The 24,529-nt window shown below is 44.5% G+C and overlaps 1 protein-coding gene across 12 annotated transcripts in view; it reads right to left on the reverse strand.

The window, feature by feature from the left end:
- gpsm1b (G protein signaling modulator 1b) overlaps positions 1-24,529 on the reverse strand; it is a 290,004-nt gene that overhangs the window by 44,472 nt on the left and 221,003 nt on the right. Inside the window, exons 1-2 of one of the 12 annotated variants that reach the window (XM_080212363.1) lie at positions 16,103-16,243; positions 14,303-14,455 (exon numbers count right to left, since the gene is read on the reverse strand). The exons of 8 other annotated variants lie outside the window; for them this stretch is intronic. The gene's annotated coding sequence lies outside the window, so the exon portion shown is untranslated. Of the gene's footprint in view, positions 1-14,302; positions 14,456-16,102; positions 16,244-24,529 lie in introns of those variants that run through there. 3 more of the 12 variants (XM_080212365.1, XM_080212362.1, XM_080212364.1) reach the window with 3 other exon arrangements.

Below are 24,529 nucleotides of genomic sequence, written 5' to 3' on the forward strand. Positions count from 1 at the left end.
GAAAGATACCTCCCTAAACAGCAGAACTTTGGGAAAGAGACCCATTTTCTGGCAGGTCCCAGGGGGGTGGGAGGGTGGTGAATGTTATGATCTCAGTAGAGACCAGTAATGTGTTCTTAGAGCGCAAATACCCCAGTATTTACTAAAAGACTAAAGCCACAAGATGCTTGGCTTAAACAAAAGAATTTTACAATACAAAAATCAACAAACGTGAACTATAACAATTACATCATCTTAAATAGTCAGTTATATTAAAAATAATAAAAATACAATGTGTACAATTACTGATATTCCAAATGAAATGTCTTAAATCCACTTTCCTTCAGCATCTATTTGACTTGAACCTTCAAGCCAGATACTTGTCAACAGTTAGAAGATTCACCTTTCAACATGGATGACCGAAGCATGTTAAGTGTAGCCAGCTTAGGTCAGAACTCATTTGGGTCTAATGTTGTTTAATTAGAGAACTTTGGATCATTGATACGGAGCACTGACTCCGTCTACACTTCCCACTGCCTCAGCAAAGCAGCCAGCATAATTAAGGACCCCATGTACCCCGGACATTCTCTCTTCCACCTCCTTCCTTCTGGAAAAAGATACAAGTCTAAGGTCATGTACCAACTGACTCAAGAACAGCTTCTTCCCTGCTGCCGTCAGACTTTTGAATGGACCTACCTCACATCAAGTTGATCTTTCTCTACACCCTATTATGGCTATAACATTCTGCACGCTCTGTTTTCCTTCCCTGTGGAACAGAATGTTTTGTCTGTATAGCACACAAGAAACACCACTTTCCACTGTGTTTAATACATGTGACAATAATAAATCAAATCAAAATCAAATCCCCCAGCTTGATTATACTGGAAATTGAACTCATGGTTTATAACTCACAATTAACTCTTTCTGCCAACCAGCACAATTTCAACCAAATTCTTCTGAAATACAGGTTCTCCTCCAGCTTGTTCTAAAAATCTAAACCTGAACTGCTTGGACTCAAGACCACCCCCTAGGAACCAGCTCATCCACATAATCAGCTCCTTGACCCCCCCTTTTTTCCCCCCTGTTCTTCATCCCCAAGGCAACCTGGTCTCATGATCGTTTACTAGAACCCAATTAAACAAGTGCTCAGTAAAAGATAGTTAGGAAGGCAAGCAGCACAAAGAGGCCAACCAAAATCCTCAGGCAGCCATCTTCCCTGTGGAGCAGAACATTCTCTCATTCTAATTCAATAATCTACTGAATCAAATGTACTGCAGTTTTGCTCTGAATCAAAAGCATAGCATGCAAGGGATTGTGGCATGATAAAAGAATAGACATCTAGGAAGGTTCTCGACATAGAGAAGGAACAGAGAGGCAGGAGAGAGGAGGGTGGCGAGCGCAGTTAACGTCTTGTCAAATTATATTGTTAAAGCTAAGATAAACAGATGATGGCATTAATTGCCTTTGAGAACATATAAATAGGAGATTAGTTAAGTTTCCTTCACCCTTTTGAATTTTGTGACAGTGTCTCACCCCTTGTTACTTTTGGTTTTATTCAAAAGCGCATAAATTGGGGATAGCTGGGACACTGCCTTGTGTGGAAGGAGAAATGTGCGGCCAAACAAGTCATTAAAATCTCCCCATGAAGAAAGGTTTTGGTTTGAGCTTCACCAGCTGGCTTGGATCCCATGAACAGAAGGGCATTGTGAAGCACAAACCAGTTGGATAGAATGGCCTGTTTCTGCATGGTAATTTTCCCCGAGTCACTAAGCAAACAGCATCTCTGTTGCATAAAACCGACAAACTATTTTATGAAACAAAACACCAGGGCTTCAAAATTTCCAGTTAAAAGCCTCCCACCTTCCCAGAAAGGTGAGATGCAGTAAGGCCAGGCAGAGTTCTCCTGCTACAGTTGTGCTTCGCCACCCAACAATCAGTTATGGTGGAAATATGGAGGCCGTCTTTTATCTTTTTACTGCTCTGTGTTCGGGGTTTCTTCTTGGTACCCTAAGTACATTATAAAGCCCAACTAGACCCCAACGGCTTTTCTATTTTGGCATTAGTGTAAGGATAAGGTGTTTCATAGAATCACAGAATATTAATCATGCGGGAGGCCATTCAGCCCATCGGATCTGCACCGACCACAATCCCACACAGACCCTGTCCCCAAAATCTCATGCATTTACCTAATTGGTCCCCTTGACACTAAGGGGCAATTTAGCATGGCCAGCCCACCTAACCCTCACATCTCTGGATTATGGGAGGAAACCGGAGCACGCAGAGGAAACCCAGACAGACATGGGGAGAAAGTGCAGACGTCACACAGACAGTGACCCAAGCTGGGAACTGAACTCGGATCCCTGGCACTGTGAGGCAGCAGTGTTAACGAACATACCACCTGTTCCGCCCCACTCCAGGTGTGATTTTACTGACTCACTAGGAAGCTTTTATCAAAAGAAACTTTATTTAACAATACAGTTAAACTATAAGAAATAAATTGACTTGTTCACCAACTGAAATACTTGAACGTGCCAGATACAATTCTTAACCGCTATCTCTATTTGTTCCAATTTAAGCAATGTTCCTCTTATAGACTTAAGCTCTTCAAAACCAGTTAGCAAACAAGACAGGATTGCATGTCTTTACTTGCTGACAGTCCTGGAACCTTAGAAAACCTCTTGACAAAGGGACATCTCTTACTTCTTTCAGGACTAGGCAGAAACAGCTCTTGATTTTTCCCTGTAAGCTCAGCTCCACCCATTAACACATAATTGTCTCTGTCAACCTAACCAACCCTCACCTTAAACCTCAGGGAATAAAAACCAAAACAAACAAAATGCATTTACTCAGATTAAAATAAACACCCTATTAGCCAAGACCAATTATTAGCCTGCATTCTCAGCACATGAGCTGCCTGGTGCCGACAAATCAGCACAATGTAACAGAGCTGAATTTTAAACATGCCCCCTACAAGAAACATGATACAAATACATTTCTTAAAGGCACACTATCGTCATACCTGTCTTGGCCAACAGAAAAGTTTGAAAGCATCCTTGTGCACTCTTAACACATGGGGCATTGGTTAATGAAAGCATTGAAAACTGGTTAGACGGCATCATAACCTAACACAAAGTCCCAAAGTGCATCATAGGAACACCATCCAATATCTTAAACAGTGAGCCACATTAAGAGATATTGGGAGAGATTAAAGAGGTAAGCTTGAAAGGAGCATCTTAAAGATGGACAAAAAGGAAGGAGAGTCTTGAGGAAGAAATAGGGCTAGAGCTCAAGAGCACCTTGAGAGCACACACAATGATGGGGCAAAAGAACTTCTGTTCTCCGGCACTGTGGTGCAGTGGTTAGCACTGCTGCCTCACAGCACCAGGGACTCAGGTTCAAAACTTCCATTTCTATTCTGAAAAATAAGGGCACTGGACTGGAGACCTCTTCACAAATCTTTGTCAATGCTGCAGCTCTGTAGATAACACTCTCATCTCTGAGTCAGGCGGTTGTGGTTTCAAATCCTACCCCAGATATTTGAACAGATGACATGGGCTGAAACTTCACAGTGGTTAGCACTGCTGCCTCACAGCACCAGGAACCCTGATTTAATTCTAACCTCAGGTCACTGGCTTGGGTCATTGTTTGTGTCGAGTTTGCACGTTCTCCCCATTCTGCGTGGGTTTCCTACCAATACTCTGGTTTTCTTCCACAGACCAAAGATGTGTGGGTTAGGTGGATTGGCTATGCTAAATTGCCCCTTAGCGTCAGCAGGAGTAACAGGGTAAATACGTGGGGTTACGAGATTGTTGTCAGTGCAGGCTCGATGGGTTGAATTGCCTTCTTTTGTATTGTAGGGGTTCTATGATCTGGAAGATGCACAAGGCGGCTGAACTGGAAGCTGGAAGAGCTTTGGGACAGAAATTAGCAAGTCAATATTTCAAAGCATTAGTTAAATCATGTCATGGGGCTGACGTTTGCCGAAGCTGCCACACAACACAGGGTGAAATTAGTTAACATTCGATGGAGTGAGAACAAAGATACTTGAATATTTAAACAGATATTCTGGCCAACATTGCAAAGATCAAATGGCCAAAGCTTGCAGATTTACACCCACAGCCTTTTTAGGGCAGTTATTCGATTTGAAGAATTGCCTGCACGTCAGCTGATAATTTCTAAAGGATAGCAGAAAGTATAAATAACTTCACCAATGTCACATATAAGACAATTACATGTACACATAGGGGCAGCTAGAAATAGCAGGCATTCAAAAAAGCAAAAACAATATTTACCAAAATCTAACAATGGGGGCTGGAGACAGGGGATAAATCTGATGGTATTCATAATGTCAGCAGTTAACACTGCTATTTCACTCATGGTGCCAAGGACCAAGGTTCAATTCCCGGCTTGGGACACTGTCTGTGCAGAGTTTGCACGTTCTCCGTGTGTCTGTGAGAGTTTCCTCCGGGTGCTCCGGTTTCCTCCCACAGTCCGAAAGACGTGCTGGTTAGAGAGCATCGGCCATGCTAAATTCTCCCTCAGTGAGCCCGAACAGGCCCCGGAGTGTGGCAACTAGGGGATTTTCACAGTAAACTTCATTGCAGTGTTCATGTAAGCTGACTTGCGACATTAATAAATTTTAGAACGTCTAAAACTTAAAAAAAAATTAAAAATAATCGAGATATCCCCAGTAACAAAGTTTTTTTTTTGTAAATTCACTCACGGTTGTGGGTTTCACTAGTAAAGTGAGTGTGAGTTTCACTAGCCAAGAAAGAAATTTATTGGCATGCCTTTGAGAAGATGGTGATGGAGTTGCCTTTGTGACAGCTGAGTGGTTTGCTAGGCTAATTTAGCGGATAGTTATCATAAGAACATAAGAACTAGTTGCAGGAGTAGGCCATCTGGCCTCCAGAGCCTGCTCCGCCTTTCAATAAAATCATGGCTGATTCTTTTCACGGATTCAGTTCCACTTGCTTAACGTCTGGCCACATTGCTGTAGGTCTGGAGTTACACATAGACCAGTCCAAGTAAGGATGGAAGATTTCTTTCCCTGAAGAACATTAGTGAGAATAAATCGGTTGGACTGAAACCTGGCGTTGTCAGACTTTTTACTGTGTTTACCCCAGTCCAAAGCCGGCGTATCCATATCATGAACATTAGTGAACCAGATGAGGTTGTACAAGAATTCAGCAGTTACACGGTCACCATTCTACCTTATTATTCCAGATTTATTGAAGTAACTGAATTTAAAACCCCCAGATTCCAATGTGGCATTTGAACTTGTGTGTCTCCACTTCATTAGTTGAAGCCCAGATGATTATTTCTGTAGTAATACACATAGCATTATTTAGAATACTACGCTGGGTCAAGAATTGGGTGGGGTGGGATAGAGTTGGGGGAAGAGAAAGGACCATGTAGAAAAGGACAGTGCTGTACAGCAATTGGGTAACGCAGAGCTTGTGAAGTAGCATTGAGGCTTTAATCACATGAAAAACAGTCATGCTAACACGGATTGACAGAAGTGGCCAGTGGGACATTTGGCAAAAGTCCCATACAGGCCAAATTAATGGTTTTACATTAACTTCAAATATTACAGGGAATAAATGTCCAGACAAGCAATTGGGCGGCACGGTGGCACAGTGGTTAGCACTGCTGCCTCACAGCGCCAGAACTCGGGTTCGATTCCCGGCTTGGGTCACTGTCTGTGTGGAGTCTGCACTTTCTCCCCGTGTCTGCATGGGCTTCTTCTGGATGCTCCGGTTTCCTCCCACAGCCCAAAGATGTGCAGGTGGATTGGCCATATTAAGTTGCCCCTTAGTGTCCGAGGGACTAGCTACGGTAAATGCATGGGGCTATAGGGATAGGGCCTGGGTGGGACTGTGGTTGGTGCAGACTCAATGGGCCAAATGGTCTCCTTCTGCACTGTAGGGACTCTATTACTCAACAGAAGTGTTTGGGAGACCTGTTAACCCAGCATTTGAAACACATCCAACATTTGCGAGGCGCGAATCCTCACAACATTTAAGCAGCATTAAGAAGCAGGGGAGGTGATAGCCTAGTGGTATTGTCATTAGACCATTAATCCAGAAACTCAGTTAATGTTCTGGGGACCCAGAATAATAAAAATTTGGAATTGGGAATCTACTAATGAATGACCATAAAACTACTGTCAATTGTCAGAAAAAAAAACCATCTGGTTCATTTTTCACAGTAACTTCATTGCAGTATTAAAGTCTATAATAATAAATACATTTTTAAAACTTTAATGTACTTTAGGAAAGGAAATCTGCCCATACCTACCCAGTCTGACCTACATGTGACTCCAGAGCCACAGCAATGTGGTTGACTCTCAACTGCCCTCCAAGGGCAACTAGGGATGGGCAATAAATGCTGGCCAGCCAGCAACGATCGTGTCCCACGAATGAATAAAAAAAAATGACCACTTGAAATGCCTCGTGTATAAGCACACGGACCAAGTGCTGGAAAATGGGATTAGAATGGATTGGTGCTTGATGGCTGGCGTGGATATGATGGGCTGAAGGGCCTCTTTCTGTGCACCACATGTCCGTGACTCTCTGACTTTCAGGACTGTGCTCCTGAAACTTCACCCAGGCCAGTAAAATATTTATCTCTAAAGTGGTTTACAAAGTTCTATATTTGGTCTTTTCATTTCAATAGCTTTGCCAAGTAACATACACAAAAGCATAACAGGTCACTGCACAAGAGATGAGGGCAGTGCTGCAAATAATCACTGCTATTAAATTATTTTGCTCATTCTCTCCCCACCCACTCCATATATAGGCTGGTTAGTCACGTTGGACTTCCAGGATCGGCATGAGATAGAAGACCTCCACATAGATCTTTGTCAACGCTGCAGCTCAATGGGTAGCACGCTCACCTCTGAGTCAGGAGGTAGCGATTTCAAATGCCACCTCGATACTCGAACAGATATCATGGGCCGAAACTGCACAGTGGTTAGCACTGCTGCCTCACAGTGCTTGGGGCCGGGTTCAATTCCGGCCTTGGGTTACTGTGTGTGGAGTTTGCACATTCTCCTTGCGTCTGTGTGGGTTTCCTTCGGGTGCTGTGGTTTCCTCCCACTCTCCAAAGATGTGGGGGTTTAGGTTGATTGGGACGCTAAGGGGCAATTTAGCATGGCCAATGTATAAGTTAGGGGGATAAGTGGGGTTATGGGGATAGGGGATGGGTAAGATGCCCAATGGGCTGAACGGCCTCCTTCTGCACTATAGGAATTCTATGATTCTATGAAACTCCGAGTGTAAGAGGTGATCTTTCAGCTGCCATATCTAGCCGAAGCTCTAGGGATCTCTCCTTTCTGCCCTGGCCAATTATTATCCCTCAAACTACATCCTTAAAACCGATGACCTGGTCGTTAGCAAATTGCTGTTTGTGGGACTGCACTGTGCTCAAACTGCTGTGATACTTCCTGCAACAGCAAATGCATTTAAAAATTAGATACCATGGACACGGAGTTCTTCATTTTTTGGCTTCCTTCATCCTTGTGGCTAAATTTTATGTAACAAGAGATACTATGAATACTGATAAAGATGGGACGATCAGATGAATTCTCAGATATAATATAGATGGCACAGTGGTTAGCATTTGCTGTCTCACAGTGCCAGGGACCTGGGTTCGATTCCCAGCTTGGGTCACTATCTGTAGGGAGTTTGCGCATTCTCCCCGTGTCTGCATGGGTTTCCTCTGGGTGCTCCGGTCTCCTTCCACAGTCCAAAGATGTACGGGTTAGGTGGATTGGTTATACTAAGTTGCCCCTTAGCGTGAGGGAGACTAGCTACGGTGGATGCATGGGGTTACAGGGATAGGGCCTGAGTGGGATTTGTGATCGGTGGGCCGAATGGCCTCCTTCTGCACTGTAGGGATTCTACGAATACTCCAGATCTCAACCACATTGCTCCAGGAAGATGCCGAATACGGCCCCAACATGATGGTCTGTGCCTATACTGAGCATACGGCATAAGCAGCTTGGAAGGTTTGGCAACGTTAAAGTTTAGAAAATCCAAATTTTATGTAAATAAAGGAGGAAAGATCTTGCACTCTGTTGTTACACCTTTTCATGGTCCTCAAAGCACTTCTTACTGCCTGTAATGTATTTTTGGAGTATAACCAATGTGGCGGCAGGGTGGAACAGCAGTCAGCATTGCTGCCTCACAGTGCCAGGGACCCGGCTTCGATTCCCAGCTTGGGTCACTGTGTGTGTGCAGCCTGCACGTTCTCCCCGTGTCTTCGTGGGTTTCTTCCGGATGCTCCGGTTTCCTCCCCCAATCTGAAAGACGTGCTGGTTAAGTGCATTGGCTCAAATAGATGCCAGAGTGTGGTGACTAGGAGAATTTCACAGTCACTTCATTGCAGCGTTAATGTAAGCCTTACTTGCGACTAATAAATAAATTTTACTTTAAATACTGTCGGCAACATTCACACAGCAAGATCCCAACACCAACCGAGATGCACGATCTCGAATCCTTGACCGACAATGTTGGGAGAGGGGTAAATGCTGATCGTGTCACCAGGAGAACTCCCTGGTCTTTTCTTCAAACAAGGCGAAGGAACCTTTCTGTCACAACATGTAGACGAGGGTCTCAATTTAGCATCTGATCTAACTATTAGCATCTCGAACAATGCAGCACTCTTTGTACTGTACTGCATGATCCTCATGTGGTTTTTTTTTAGAAATTGTGAAATACAACAAATTATCCTGTGGCCGTCATCAAGTTTTCCGTCATTAAAATATCATTGTGAACAGCAACAGTTTCGGACATAGGAGATAAATTAATTTCAGAGATTTATTAAAACATTGAGAGACTGTTTACAAGCAATTTGTTGAGGTACGCACAAGTAGGATATCCATCGGAGACTAAAAGGTTCTCAGATCAAAGGTGGTTCTTAACCTTGAACAACAAAGACCTGATGGTGCTCTCCCATCTTTACATGAAAAGACTAAGGAAATTTGGCACGCCGACCATGACTCTCACCAACTTTTACAGATGCACCCTAGAAAGCATCCTGTCTGGTTGTATCACAGCTTGGTATGGGCTCCTGTTCTGCCCAAGACCACAAAAAACTACAAAGGGTCGTGAACGAAGCCCAGTCCATCACACAAACCAGCCTCCCATCCACTGGCTCTGTCAACACTTCCCGCTGACTCGGAAGAGCAGCCAGGATAATTAAGGACCCCACATACCCTGAACATTTCTCTTCCACCTTTTTCCAACGGGAAGAAAATATAAAACTCTGAGGTCACGTACCAACCGACTCAAGAACAGCTTCTTCCCTGCTGCCATCAGACTTTTGAATGGGCCTACCTTGCAATTAAGTTGATCTTTCGCTACACTCTAGCTATGACTATAACACTACATTCTGCACTCGCTGCTTTCCTTCTCTATGAATGGTATGCTTTGTCTGCATAGCACACAAGAAACAATACATTTCACTGTGTACTAACAGATGTGACAATAATAAATCAAATCAAGTCAAAAAATCATATACTAAAATACAGTCACTTTGGTTACTGGATATAATGCAACCCATCATGTGCTTTCCCTTGGACTAACTCTGACTTGAACTAAATCTGACTTGTCACATGAGCTTGTTTTCACACATGATCGCGAGCTGCTGTATCATGCTCCAAAGCGTACCTAGTCTCAGTACTTTTCTGTGACCTATTTAACCCTAATATTGCCAAATGACACTGATCACCACAGCATCTATCCCGGGCATTCTGCACGTTCTGCGGTTGGCCACATGATCCTAACCATGTCATGGTGCTCTCTACCTGTGCCAAGCTGTCAAGCTTATACACGTGACACCTCAGCATGGTGGCACAATGGTTAGCACTGCCACCTCACAATGCCAGGGACCCGGGTTCGATTCCTAGCTTGGGGTCACTGTCTGTGCAGAGGTTGCACATTCTCCCCGTGTCTGCGAGGATTTCCTCCGGGTGCTCCGGTTTCCTCCCACAGCCCAAAGATGTGTAGGTTAGGTGGATTGGTCATGCTAAATTGCCCCTTAGTGACGGGGGGACTAGCTAAGGTAAATGCATGGTTTATTGGAGATACGGCCTGGCTGGGATTGTGGTCGGTGCAGACTTGATGGGTCAAATGGCCTCCTTCTGCACTATAGGGATGCGATGCTTCAATACTCAGTATCTCTTTCCAGGTTTGAGCTTGTAGCCTTTCAAATTAAGAGGCGAGAACACTGAAAGCCAGAGTTGTTACTGAGTATTTCCGACAATCTCTGAATGCTACATCAGCGTGTGGGGGTTTATAAAACATCCAACTGAAAGGCAACAATCTGTGAATTTTATTTTGATGTCATGTTGCCAAATCAGACAATAAGGAAGGACTTCAGTTTAAACATCACAGAACAGGGATGAAAGATAGTCAGAATTGCAAACAAGACTGAGGGGTAAAAGATCAAGTCAAAGAAATTCAGAATACGAACACAGCAATTTTAGAGTATGAGATAACAGAGAACGGCGCACGCTGGGAGTCAGTAAGCAACAGAGAGAGGTAAATGGAAACCACAGCAACTTTGATGCATTCAACAATTTGTACTCAAGACCACCTTTAATGTCATAAAATGCCCCAAGGTACGTCATAGGAACAGTTGCCAAGATTTGGGACCAGAGATCAGAAGCTTAAGGCTTTCAGGAGAAAGGAAGGCTGGTGAGACCAGGGGAGGCTGTGAGCGAGGGTCGGTGGGGGGGGACAGAGGGCGCGAGCGAGCGAGGGTGGGGGGGGGACGGAGGGCGTGAGCGAGCGGGGGGGGGGGGGGGGGGGACGGAGGGCGTGAGCGAGAGAGAGAGAGAGAGAGAGAGAGAGAGAGACGGAGGGTGCAAGCGAGAGAGAGAAGAGGGAGAAAAAATGGAGGTTCTGGAAGGGACGGAGGGCGAGAGCGAGAGGAGGAGGAGAGAGAGAGAGAGAGAGAGAGAGAGACAGAAGGTGCGAACGAGTGAAAAAGAGAGCCAGAGAGAGAGAGGGAGGAAGGTTACGAGAAACAGAGAAAGAAGAAACGAAAGGTGCGAGAGAGAGAGATGGAGGGTCTGAGAGAGGGGAAGAGTGCATGAGAGTCAGAGGGTTCGAGACAGAGATGGAGGGTCCAAGAGAGAGAGTCAGAGAGGTAGAGCTGTGGCGAGGTTTAGAGATGGAATTTCAGTACTTAAGGAGTAGACAGCTGAAGAACGTTGCTTACATTTTGTCCCAAATAACAGGCTCAAGCAGAGACCAGAGCAAAGTACTTAATTGCTTTGCAAAGATAAACATTTTATAAATAAAGCTTCAGGAAAAATACCTGCAGGATGCCAACATAATTGTTGCTATTTGAAATAAGTTACAAGCCTATCCTGCTGGGATTCACAAACACTGTCTCCCCCAATCCCTCTCGCTTTGTTAGTGAGGCTATGGTCAGTGCCTGCAGATTAGCAATGCAAATACGCTGTCACACAGCAGCGCTGAGGATATTCATTGTTGCTTTATGTTACTGGAGGTATTTGCCATGATTCTGTTATATTAGTGAGAATTTTTACAAAAATAGGTTTCTTAACCCGAAACACATTGCTCCCACAAGGCATGCACTATTAACTCTCCCACAAACTGCATCCAACTAATTAAGTCCCCAAAGCAAGGCAATGAGCCACTGGTAGAACCTACAGAAAGGTAAACTCTTCAACTTTTCCACAATCCACAAAACACTCATGAAACTTTCGCATAACAGTTTAGCACTGCAACACATTGCATAAATCCGCTGTATAAAACTGTTTACAGTTTATTAGTGTTACAAGTCAGCTTACATTAACACTGCAATGGAGTTACTGTTAAAATCCCCTTGTCGTCAGTCTGGCACCTGTGCAGGTACACTGCGGGAGAATTTAGTATGGCCAATGCACCTAACTAGCACCTCTTTCAGACTGTGGGAGGAAACTGTAGCACCCAAAGGAAACAGAGTCACAGAGATTTACAGCATGGAAACAGGCCCTTTGGCCCAACTTGTCCATGTCAGCCTTTTTTGTTTAAAGCCCAACTGCCCGCATTTGGTCCATATCCCTCTATACCCATCAAACGCACGTAACTGTCTGAATGCTTTTTAAAAGATAAAACTGTACCCGCCTGTACGGCTACCTCTGGCAGCTTGTTCCAGACACTCACCATCCTCTGTGTGAAAAAATTGCCCCTCTGGACGCTTTTGTATTTCTCCCCTCTGACCTTAAAACTATGCGCTCTAGTTTTAGACTCCCCTACCTTTGGGAAAAGGCTACCTACCTTGTCTATGCCCCTCATTATTTTATAGACCTTTATAAGATCACCCTCAGCCACGCTCAAATAAAAAGTCTCAGTCTATCCGACCTCTCCCTATAACTTAATCCATCAAGTCCTGGTAGTATCCTAATAAATCTTTTCTGCACTCTTTCTAGTCTAATAATATCCTTTCTATAATAAGGTGACCAGAATTGCACACAGTATTCCAAGTGCGGCCTTACCAGTGTCTTGTACAACTTCAACAAGACGTCCCAACTCCTGTATTCAATGTTCTGACCAATGAAACCAAGTATGCTGAATGCTTTCTTCACCACTCTGTCCACCTGTCACTCCACTTTCAAGGAGCTATGAACATGTACCACTAGATCTCTTTGTTCTGTAACTCTCCCCAATGCCCTACCATTAACTGAGTAAGTCCTGCCCTGGTTCAGTCCACCAAAATGCATCACCTCGCATTTGTCTAAATTAAACTCTATCTGCCATTCGTCAGCCCACTGGCCCAATTGATCAAGATCCCATTGCAATTGGAGATAACTTTCTTCACTGTCCACTGTGCCACCAATCTTGGCGTCATCTGCAAACTTACTAAGCATGCCCCCTATATTCTCATCCAAACCATTTATATTAATGACAAATAACAGCGGGCCCAGCGCTGATCCCTGAGGCACACCCCTGGTCACAGGCCTCCAGTTTGAAAAACAACTCTTTACAACCACACACTGGCTTCTGCCAAGAAGCCAATTTTGTATCCATTTAGATATCTCACCCTGGATCCCGCAAGATTTAACTTTATGAAACCCTCGCAGACATGGGGATAATGTGCAGAATCCGCGCACACAGTGACCCAAGCCGGGAACTGAACCCAGGTCCTTAGCGCTGTGAGACAGCAGTGCTAACCATTGTGCCACTGTGCCGCCCTGATGAGTTCAAGTGAAATGGCTCAGTCACACTGGAATAGCCGAGGAACACTGGTAAAACTTGAAGAAATTAAAAATTTTAATTTGAGTTGTGAATGCGGAAGATTATTCAGTTCACACTAATTAATCATCCAGAAGGATTGTGGATTTTCTTTCCATGCCATCGTGGTCCTTGTTTCCATTATTCTCATCTCCAAGTCTACTGAATATGTTGATCACTGTGTGAAAATCACCCCAGTGTCAATAATAAAATTACCTTTGACTAGCTTGAATCTATTCTACACCCAAAATAATACTTAGGGTCATAGCAAACCCATGTGTTATTAGTTATTGATTTTTATTCCCCTATAGAGTCATACAGTGCAGAAGGTGGCCATTCAGCCCATCGAGTCTGCACCAACCACAATCCCACCCAGGTCCTATCCCCATAACCCCATGTTTTTACCCCTGACACTAAGAGGCAATTTAGCATGGCCCATCCACCTAACCTGCACATCTTTCCCTGGCGCTGTGAGTCAGCAGTGCTAACCATCCCGTGCATGGCATGTGGGCATCTCTGGACAAAGCCAGAATTTGCTGCCAGTCCCTAATTGCCCTCGAACAGGGTGAGAGGCCATACCATTTCAGAGGGCAGTTAAGAGTCAACCACATGGGTCTGGAGTCACATATCAGCCAGACCAGATAGGGATGACAGACTTCCTTGCCTGAACGGCATTCAGGAAGCAGATGGGTTTTACTGAAAATTGACAATGGTTTCATGGTCACTTGCTTTTCAATTCCTGATTCATTCATTGAATATAAATTCCACCAGCTGCCTTTGTGGGATTTGAATCCCAGAGCATTAGCCTGGGCCTCAGGATTACAAGTCCAGAAACCATAAGACCAAAAGACATGGGAGCAGAAAGTAGGCCATTCGGCCAATTGAATCTACTCCGCTGCCAGTCAATGAGACCAATGACATTATTTCTTCTCCAAGGTCACCCCTTCAGCAGAGTAATAACAGCCAAGTTAATTCCATGCACGAGATTGCCTCACAATGCAAAACCTGTTCCAAACTCTTCATCCCATTAGCCTGAAAATATATTTGCTTTTAAAAAAAGAAAAATTTTCTACCTCAATTCACTCTGAAAGCAGCTCCTGCGTGTGTAGGTACTGCCTTAATCAAGAGGAGGGCTCAATAAGCCAGGGACTCTGCCAATGCCTGGTTGACCTGGGAGGTCTACTCTTATATGGCTGGCGGGAGATCCACTTCCGTTCTTGAGACTCCTTCTTGAACAACAAAAACAAGGCAAAAGTTTGAGACCGTCAGAAAAGGCGGAAAGACATGAAATGGAAACCGAAATCCAGGCTAAATCAAGCTGAACTTTGAGACTTGTGCAACTTTTCCCTAAAATTGATACAACTACCGCTCGATCTTGATGTTATTTCTCAGTGACATTCTCAGGGAATGTTTGAAGTTGAGAGAACGGCACAAGCTAAGTCTCAAGCTGTGAGCAGCTGTGCTTTTATAAAGTCAGTTTTGTCTCTGTGTTAACAATGAAAGTTGAAGAAATGAAAAAAAAAAGTCCTGTGTGTGGGGTGAGTGCAGAGCTTTGAAAGCAGGCAAACTATTGATTAAGTGACATGGTGTAAAAGGAAAGCAGGCAGTGATCTTGTAACACACTTCTCGGAAGTATTTTTCAGTTCTATTTTAAGATCTGGTATTTATGTACAATGTTAAGGACTGCTACTGATTAGCACCAACAAGCTGTATTAAAAAAAAACATGGTTAATAGTTTCTCTTCTGTGTGGTGCTCATGCTTTGCTCTTGAGAAAAGGTTCCCCATGTCAAAGAGCTTCAGAAACGGAGCTCGCACAAGAGAGGAGGAACACAAGCAAATTTCCCTTCGGAAAAACCGTCCCAGCTCAACTGCATAAAGAATGAGATTTGGCAATAAGCAGAAATGAATTCTTGGGAAGAGACTGAGACACACTATCAGGCTTAATCCCAAATTACAGACTGTCTCACCTGATGTGCAACATCCACAGGGTGCAATAATTTTCACTCAAACTCAAATCGATTCAGAGAAACTGCTTGCCAATCCTTCGGGTGACACGAGAGTTGATGCACAGAGTTATTGATCCTTCTTTGTTAAAGCAATTTAGTAACAGTCTTGTTGACACTTAACACCTCGCACGAGTATTTCCTAAACACTCAAAATCGAGTGCTCCGCACGATACAAGGATCCAGCCCAAATCACCACAAGTGGCTCTCTCAGCAACACTGTACAGAAATATAATGCAGCTCCCCCACCAGCACTCATTTCTCCTCTTTCATTCATTAGCCTTGCTTTTTAAACCGACATCATTGTATACAGAAGTCCCCCTCCGTGGCAGGGTCCACTGGCTACTTCAACATCATCACCCTGGGGTCAGCATTCCGTCTCCTCGTACCAACATTTACAACATAAAAAAATTATCAAGTTCAACATGCTGAGTTTTGCTTTGAAAGAGTGAGGGCAACACAAGCCCATACCAGCAGCCCTTACTATTTAAATCACTTTAAGAACACAGCAAAGTGTGGCTTTACAGCTCAACATCAGCTGCACAGATACACCATAACTTCAATTTAAAGTGAATGTTTGACCCAAGTCTCTGAGTGCCTATGGAAAATATTAAATCTAAACCTGTTCCCCATCATCTCATCTCATTTGTATAAAAACAGCACACACGTCAGCCCCAGTTTTCCACCACTCTCCTCATGTGTCCAATTACTCATTTCACTAGTTGCTCAACTCCTGCAATCTAAGAAGCCACAGCTCCGTACTGTACCATAGACGTCCGGCTTGGCAGGTCAGTCAGGTCTTGGGTGTGTTGAAATGCATTAAGCATAGCACGGAGGAACACTGATAGGAAAGTGAGAGAGAAACCTACTTGCTCCAAACCAGTTTCACAGGCAGCAGGAGCCATCTGTTGCAGCCACTAACAATGACAGTTTGGCGTAATCCTCCGAAATATCGCTGGCCGCTCCATCAACGCTGTCCATCTCGCAAATTCACCTACTCGGCAAATGAGCTCAAGAGGTCCCAGAACCACCTTTTAAACAACTTGCACAAAAATACAAGCTCCACCTCCTGAGGTTTGCAGCATATTAATGAGATCTCTTAGTCAATCAAGCATGCTTGCACATAATCTGCCCACTCTGTGACGGGTTTCTTGAATGCAGCCTGTGTTGTCCACAGTGAAAGGAATTCAACTCTCTGAAATAATATCACCAAACTCTAAGCAATATGAAATTAAAGTGCGACAGGGACACTGGTGTGAATGTGTCACTCAGCACATCACTGTGTGACTGGCAAACGCGAGGGAATGAAATTTAAAAGAATTTCCAATTCTATCTCAGTTAACTCTTTGTTTGAAGCGCAGGTCACTGTTACACAGGTGAACGCGGGAGACTGTCCACAGGGCAAAGTCCCATGAAGAGCAATAAATCCGACGGCAATTTGTTTTTGGTTGGGTTGGCTTAAGTCCAACACATTAACACAGCAAACACTGAGCAGTGTTCACGGTTCAACGAGTATATCATGGTGTGCATTGTCAGGGCACAGGGGATCAGAGACCCCCGGTTCAATCCCTGGGCCGTGCTCAGCTTGGACGATGACGCAGTGCCAAGTTGGGTTTGAAGCCCCCAAGATGAGGGAGGGACTAAATAAGATGCATGAGCCAAGGAAACCTCTTTGGCACAGCTCGCCAGAGACCTCTTCAACCAGGTTAGTGCAGTGCATTCCGGCAAAGGATATGCTGGCCTTGGAGGGGATGCAATAGATTCTCAGGAGAATGAGATAGCAGGACTTTAATGGTTGACTTATTAGAGATTAGGCTTGTGTTTCCTCAAGCAGTGAAAACAAAGCGTGATCTCATGTAGTTGTTTAAGATGATTAAAGGGTTAGATAGAGGTAAATTATTTCCACTGGGTGGGAGCGTCTTTCCCTCAAAAAGCTGTCGGGGTCAATTACAAGTTTCAAAACGGAGATTATTAGATTTTTGTTAAGCAGAAGTTGACAGATGGAGGGAAGGTACAAATCAGTGCTGATTTCACAACTGGTGGAATATTCATTGAATCAAGGGGATGAGCAGTCTATTCTTGTTCATACCTTCTTTCATATAATGCATTGCCCAATTCAAATTGAGAAAATTGCCTACATGAGCGCAATTCCAACAACAGTGTTTACCCATGGAAACAGCTACATGGGTAAGACGGGTACAGAGAGATATGAGCCCAAACACGGACAACTGGGACTAGCTTAGTGGTTAAAAAGGGGCGGCATGGACAAGTTGGGCCGAAGGGCCTGTTTCAATGCTGTAAACCTCTCTGTAACACTCATTAAGCTTGACACCAGTTTCTTCCCTGCTTCATCAGGCTTTTGAATGGTCCTGTCCTATATTAAGCTGATCTTTCTCTTCATCCTTTCACTAACTGCAACACCACATTCTGCACCCTCTTCTTTCCTTTTCCCTGATATACGTTACGAATGGTACATTTAGTCTGTATAGCTTGCAAGAAACAATATTTTTCACTGTATCCCAATACACATGACAATAATAAATCAATCAGCATCCAGGATTGACAACCAGTCCATCACCTTAAGCATTCACTCCCTCCATCACAATGCACAGAGGCAGCATTGTCTACTATCTACAAGATGCACTACATCAAGGCTCTTCCAACAACACATCCCAAACCCACAACCTTTATCACCTCGAAGAGCAGCAGGTATGACAGCAGTGGCACAGTGATTAGCACTGATGCCTCACAGCGCCAGAGACCTGAGTTTGATTCCTGATTTGTGCGGAGTCTGTATGTCCTCCCACAGATCGAAAGACGTGCTGGTTAGATGCATTGACGGTGCTTAATTCTCTCTTTGTGTACCCCAACAGGCACCAGAGTGTGGCGACTGGGGGATTTTCACAGTAACTTCACCAGCCTACTTGTGACACTAATAAACTTTAAACGATACCCGGAACACCACCACTTACAAGTTCCCCTCCAAGCCACTCACCACCCTGACTTGGAAATATATCAGCCGTTCCTTCAATGTCACCGGATCTAAATCCTGGGATTCCCTCCCAAGCAGCACTGTGGCTGTACCTGCACCAAATGGACTGCAGCAGTTCGGGAAGGCAGCTCAGCAGCCCTCAGACTCCCCCCACAATCCAAAGATACATGGATGAGGTGGATTGGCTGCGCTAAATTGTCCTTTAGCTTCTGGGAGATTAGCCGGGTAAATATGTGGAGTTACGGGGAATAGGGCCTGGGCGGGTTTGTCGTCAGTGCGGACTCAATGGGCTGAGTGGCCTCCCTTCTGCACTGTTGGGATTCGATGAAGTTGCAGCAAACTGAAAGCTCTTGGTCTGTGATTCCAGTACACGAGGGAGTCACAGGGCAGATACGACTCAAAAGAGTAATCTTGTTAATTTTGCATCAAATCAAAGACATTCTGAAAGAAGATCCATTGGTGCTCAAAATGGTGCATGGTGTCCTTAAAATATACACAAGGCTTTTCTGTGGAACTTTTACACTCACTTAAATCACGGATGAAATGGAAATACAGTAAACTTCACTTTGTGAAAGCTGGTTTTGTTTTGAGAAGGGGATAAGTGTTCTCGACGTGGACTGTGGACTGATCTCTGCCGTGCAGTCTTGGGGAGGGAAACACACTCTCACAAGATGGGCAGGAAACAGAAAGAATCAATTTGAATCACTTTCACACTCCTCCATAATGATGGCTGATGGAGGCACAAATGTGTGGAGTTTGCACGGAGAGACTGAGGGATTTAGGGTTGTTTTCGTTGGAAAGAAGGCGGCTAAGAGGGGATCTTATTGAAACATATAAGATGATTAGAGGTTTAGATAGGGTGGATAGTGATAGCCTTTTTCCTCGGATGGAGAAAGCTAGCACGAGGGGGCATGGCTTTAAATTAAGGGGGGGTAGCTACAGGACGGATGTCAGGGGTAGGTTCTTTACCCAGCGGGTGGTGAGGGATTGGAATGCCCTGCCTGCTGCAGTTGTAAATGCGTCTAGTTTGGGGGCGTTTAAGAGATCTCTGGATAGGTTTATGGACGAAAAGGGATTGGTATAGGCTAGTGGGTCATTGTTTTTGTAACTGGTCGGCGCAACATCGTGGGCCGAAGGGCCTGTTCTGCGCTGTAATGTTCTATGTTCTATGTTCTCCGTGTCTGCGTGGGTTTCCTCCCATAGTCAGAAAGACTCTCTGGTTAAGTGCATTGACCCGAACAAGTGCCGGAGTGTGGCAACTAGGGGAATTTCACAGTAATTTCATTACAGGGTTAATGTAAGCCTTACTTGTGACTAACTAATAAACTTTGCTTTAAAAAAAGGCCATTGGGTCACACAGCACAGCATGAGGCCAATTCATCCATCGTATCAATGCTGGGTCTTCAAAAGAACTATCCAATTCATAGCCTGCCTGCACGTGGACTTACAAATTATTTTATCCCTTTTGAAAATTGTTATTAACTCGGCTTTCACAGGAACTGTATTCCTGATCCGAACAGCTTGCTGCAAATAATATAATTCTCATCTCCCTCTTTGGCTCCTGGGCAAATTACTGTCCTTTGTTCACTGGCATTTCTGTCAATGGGACCAGTTTCTCCCTATCTGCTCTTTCAAAACCCAATTTTCACAATTAAATCTCCCTTTAACCTTCCCCGCTGTTAAACTTCTCTAGTGACCCACTCATCATCTTAGTATTATATCACATAAAACTGGGGAACAAATCGTTCCTATTTTAAGTTTGTTCTAAAATAGTGGCATGCGCCATCTTTGTTTTAAATTCACTCTTGGGATGTGGGCATCGCTGACTAGGCCAGCAGAGGGACCTGGGGGTCCTTGTGCATGAATCGCAAAAACTCAGTCTACAGGTGATCAAGGCAGCAAATGGGATGGTGGCCTTTATCGCGAAGGGGATGGAGTATAAAAGCAGGGAGGTCTTGCTGCAATTGTACAAGGTACTGGTGAGACTGAATGAAACCAGAGTACTGTGGGCAGTTTTGGTCTCCTTATTTGCCAAAGGATATATTGGCTCTGGAGGGAGTACAGGGAAGGTTCACCAGGTTGATTCCGGAGATGAGGGGGTTAGCTTAATGAGGAGAGATTGAGTAGATTGGGCCTGTACTCATTTGGAGGTTAGCAGGCTGAGGGGAGACCTTATAGAGACGTATAAGATAAGGCAGGGCTAGACAAGGTAGAAGCAGAGAGATTATTTCCACTTAGAATGGAAACAAGAACTAGAGGACACAGCCTCAAAATAAGGGAGTCAATTTAGAACAGAGTTGAGGAGGAACTTCTTCTCCCAGAAGGTAGTGAATCTTTGGAATTCTCTGCCCATTGAAGCAGTGCAGGCTACCTCGTTAAATGTGTTCAAGTCACAGGTAGATAGATCTCTGACCAATAAGGGAATTAAGGGATTATGGGGAGCAGGAGGGTAAGTGGAACTGAACCACTATCAGATCATGATCTTATTGAACAGCGGGGCAGGCTCGAGGGGCTCGATGGCCGACTCCTGCTCCTATTTCTTATGTTCTTCTGTTCTTATGTAGCACTTATTGCCCATCTCTAACTGCCCTAAACTGAATGTCTTGCTTGGCCATTTCAGAGGACATTTAACCACATTGCTGTGATTCTAGAGTCATATGTAGTCCAAACAGGGTAAGGGCAGAAAATTTCTTTCCCTAAAGGACATGATTGAATCAGATGGGTTTTTATGGATTTCACAGTCATCATTAGACTTTGAATTCAGATTTTTATTGAATTTAAATTTCACCATCAGCCATGATGGGATTCGAATCTGGGTCCAGTGACAATACCACTATGCCATCACCTCCCATACACAATTTTAGAATCATCTGTTTACTTGATATTCAAGATGTGACACTTATCATAACATAGAACCACAACAGTGCAGGAGGAGGCCATTTGGCCCATCAATTCTGCAGCAAACACAATCCCACCCAGGCCCTATCCTCTTAACCCTGCATGTTTACCCTGTTAATCACCCTGATACTAAGGTTAATTTAGCATGGCCAATCAACCTAACCCATCTTGGGACCTTGGGAGGCTATAGGAGCAGCTGGAGGAAATCCACGTAGACACGATGAGAATGTGCAAACTTCACACAGCCAGTGACCCGAGGCTGAAATCAAACCTGGATCCTTGGCGCTGTGAAGCAGCAGTGCTAACAACTACTGTGCCATCCCAACTCAAGTATCAATCTTAGCAATGACGTCTTTCACAATTTGAAGTTGGAATGTTCCATTAATCCTTTGATGTCGAAAATTATTTTCTCTCCAGCATTTTTCCAATTCGGTGTGGTATTTCACAACTCACATTGATGGCTCTCACTCTTAGCTGCTCAACAGAACTATTCCAATACTCGAGGCTTCAATCAAAATATATGCCATCTTTCTCAGCAGATTTATTTGCAACAATGATTTCATTACCGATATTGTATCAGCACTTCCAATACACCCCAGGATTTTACAATGATTGTGATGGAATCTGACCTGCTCACCTCCAGTGTTCAGTGGAACACTGTGGTATCTAGCATAGCATGGTTACATTGCACCCATACAGATCGCTACCACTTGGAGAACAATCAACGCAGATACTCCTGTCTCTGAAATTAGCCAATAGCAAAAATGGCACAAAAAAAAACTCTCAGGCTAAGTCTGATCTATAGAATTCCTACAGTGCAGAAGGTCTTTCAGCCCATTGAGCCTGCACTGACAGCAATCCCATCCAGGCCCTATTCCCATAATCCCACGTGTTTACCTTGCTAAACCCCTGACACTAAAGGACAATTTAGCATGGTCAGTCAACCTAACCCCCACATCTTAGGAGTGTGGGAGGAATCCGGAGCACCCAGAGGAATTCCACGTAGGTACGGGGAGAACGTGCAAACTCCACACAAAGTCACCCGAGGCTGGAATTGAACCCGGGTCTCTGGCTCTGCGAGGCAGCAGTGCTGACCACTGTGCAACCATGCAAGAGAAGATGACTTTTTTTCAAAAACACCTCCAAAGAACTGCACTGATCAGATTACAGAACTGGAGTCAGCGAACCAACGAAGGAAAGAGGTTAAGCATAATTTAAGAAGGAACATAGGACCAGGAGTAGACCATTCAACCCCACGAAAATACCTTCAATATCCTGGCTGATCTGGCTGTTGTCCATTTTCCTGTCAGCTCCCCCACATAGTCCTCAACTCCCTCATTTGGCAAATATCTGTCTAACTCAAGTCTTGAGTGGAATCAATGTTCCAGCCTCACTACTCTCTGAGGTAGAGAATTCCACAGACTAACAACTCTCAGAACAAAAATTCTCCTCGTCCCAGTCTTGAGGGTTCTTTTAAAAACCCTCTTTTTAAACTGCATCCCCCTCGATCTGGTCGCCCGCATCAAGGGACAATATCCTGCTGATATCTAACCTGTCAAATCCCCTCAGGATCTGATGTATTTCAGTAATGATGTGGAGATGCCGGCATTATAGAATCCCCACAGTGCAGAAAGAGGCCATTCGGCCCATCGGGTCAGCACCGATCACAATCCCACCCCGGCCCTATCCCCATATCCCTACATATTTACCCGCTACTCCCTCTAACCTATGCATCTCACGACACTAAGGGGCAATTTTTAGCATGGCCAATCAACTTAACCTGCACATCTTTGGCCTGTGGGAGGAAACCGGAGCACCCCGAGGAAACCCACGCAGACACGAGGAGAATGCACAAACTCCACACAGACAGTGACCCGAGCTGGGAATCGAACCCAGGTCCCTGGAGCTGTGAAGTAGCAGTGTTAACCACTGTGCTACCGTGCCGCCCATTGGATAGGGGTTGGGACAGTGAGAAGTCTCACAACACCAAATTAAAGTCCAACAAGTTTATTTGGTAGCACGAGCTTCAGTGACTTCCCTGATGAAGGAGCAGCGCTCCAAAACCTCGTGCTACCAAATAAACCTGTTGGACTTTAACCTGGTGTTGTGAGACTTGTTACTCTGTTTCAATGAGATCACCTCCCATTTATCTAAGCTCCAATGGCTATAGGGCCAACCTGTTCCGCCTTTGTTCATAGGATAAGCCCTTGATCCACTTGCTCCAATCAAGTTTTGAAAACTCACATTTGTCTGCAAATGCTTCAGCTCCTAAGTATTAGCAGGCTTGGGGATGATCTTATGGAGGTCTATAAAATAATGAGGGGCATAGATCAGCGAGGTAGTCAACATCTTTTCCCAAAGGTAGGGGGTCTAAAACTAGAGGGCATAGGTTAAGGTAAGAGGGGAGAGATATTAAAGGTTCCAAAGGGGCAATTTTTTCACACAGAGGGTGGTGAGTGTCTGGAACAAGCTGCCAGAGGTAGCAGTAGAGGCGGGTACAATTTTGTCTTTTAAAAAGCATTTAGATAGTTACATGGGTAAGATGGGTATAGAGAGATATGGGCCAAATGTGGGCAATTGGGACTAGCTTAGTGGTTAAAACAAAGGGTGGCATGGACAAGTTGGGCCAAAGGGCCTGTTTCCATGCTGTAAATCTCAATGACTCCACTCCCAAACACACTGCCCAGTGTCTTTCAATCTGAAACACACAAACTTTGTTCTGAACAAAACCATCAACTAGACAGACATAATTTGGAGATGGTGCAATCAGGAGTTTCACATCAGCATCTCTGAAAGTCTTTAAGGTTTTAGCTGTTAATGGGTACTGAATTATAGAACATCTGTCTCAATATCTGGAGCCTCATCACCACTCTCATCAGTCATCATCTCATGCTCCTCTTGAAGCTTTCTTTCCTCAACCAAATTACAGCATTGCATTTTTATAGCACCTTTCACAATCCCCCCAAAGCAGTGCAAAGCGAGTAAAGTACTTCTGAAACACACGCTAGAATATTCTGACCTCGCTCACAGCTGGGGATTCTCAGATGCCACAGAAGCGAATGGAGTTTTGCCTGAGCCCCAAATTTTCTGTTCTTGCTAACAGTGTGGTGAGATGAATGAGAGAATCTCCCCTGTAGTCATTGTTGTAATGAAGGAAACACAGTGGCCAATTTGTATGGCGAAAGCTCTCACAAACCACAGTGAGACAATCATAGAATCTCTACAGTGCAGGAGGAAGTCATTCAGCCCATCAATTCTGCATCGACAACAATCCCACCCAGGTCTATCCCCGTAACCCCATATTTACCCCACTAATCCCTCTAACTATGCATCTTGGGACATTAAGGGGCAATTCAGCACGGCCAACGGACCTTAAGCCACATATCTTTGGAGTGGGGGAGGAAAC

This window comes from Carcharhinus amblyrhynchos, chromosome 25 (genome assembly GCF_965287045.1).
Source record: "Carcharhinus amblyrhynchos chromosome 25, sCarAmb.v2.hapA, whole genome shotgun sequence".
NCBI lineage: Eukaryota > Metazoa > Chordata > Chondrichthyes > Carcharhiniformes > Carcharhinidae > Carcharhinus > Carcharhinus amblyrhynchos.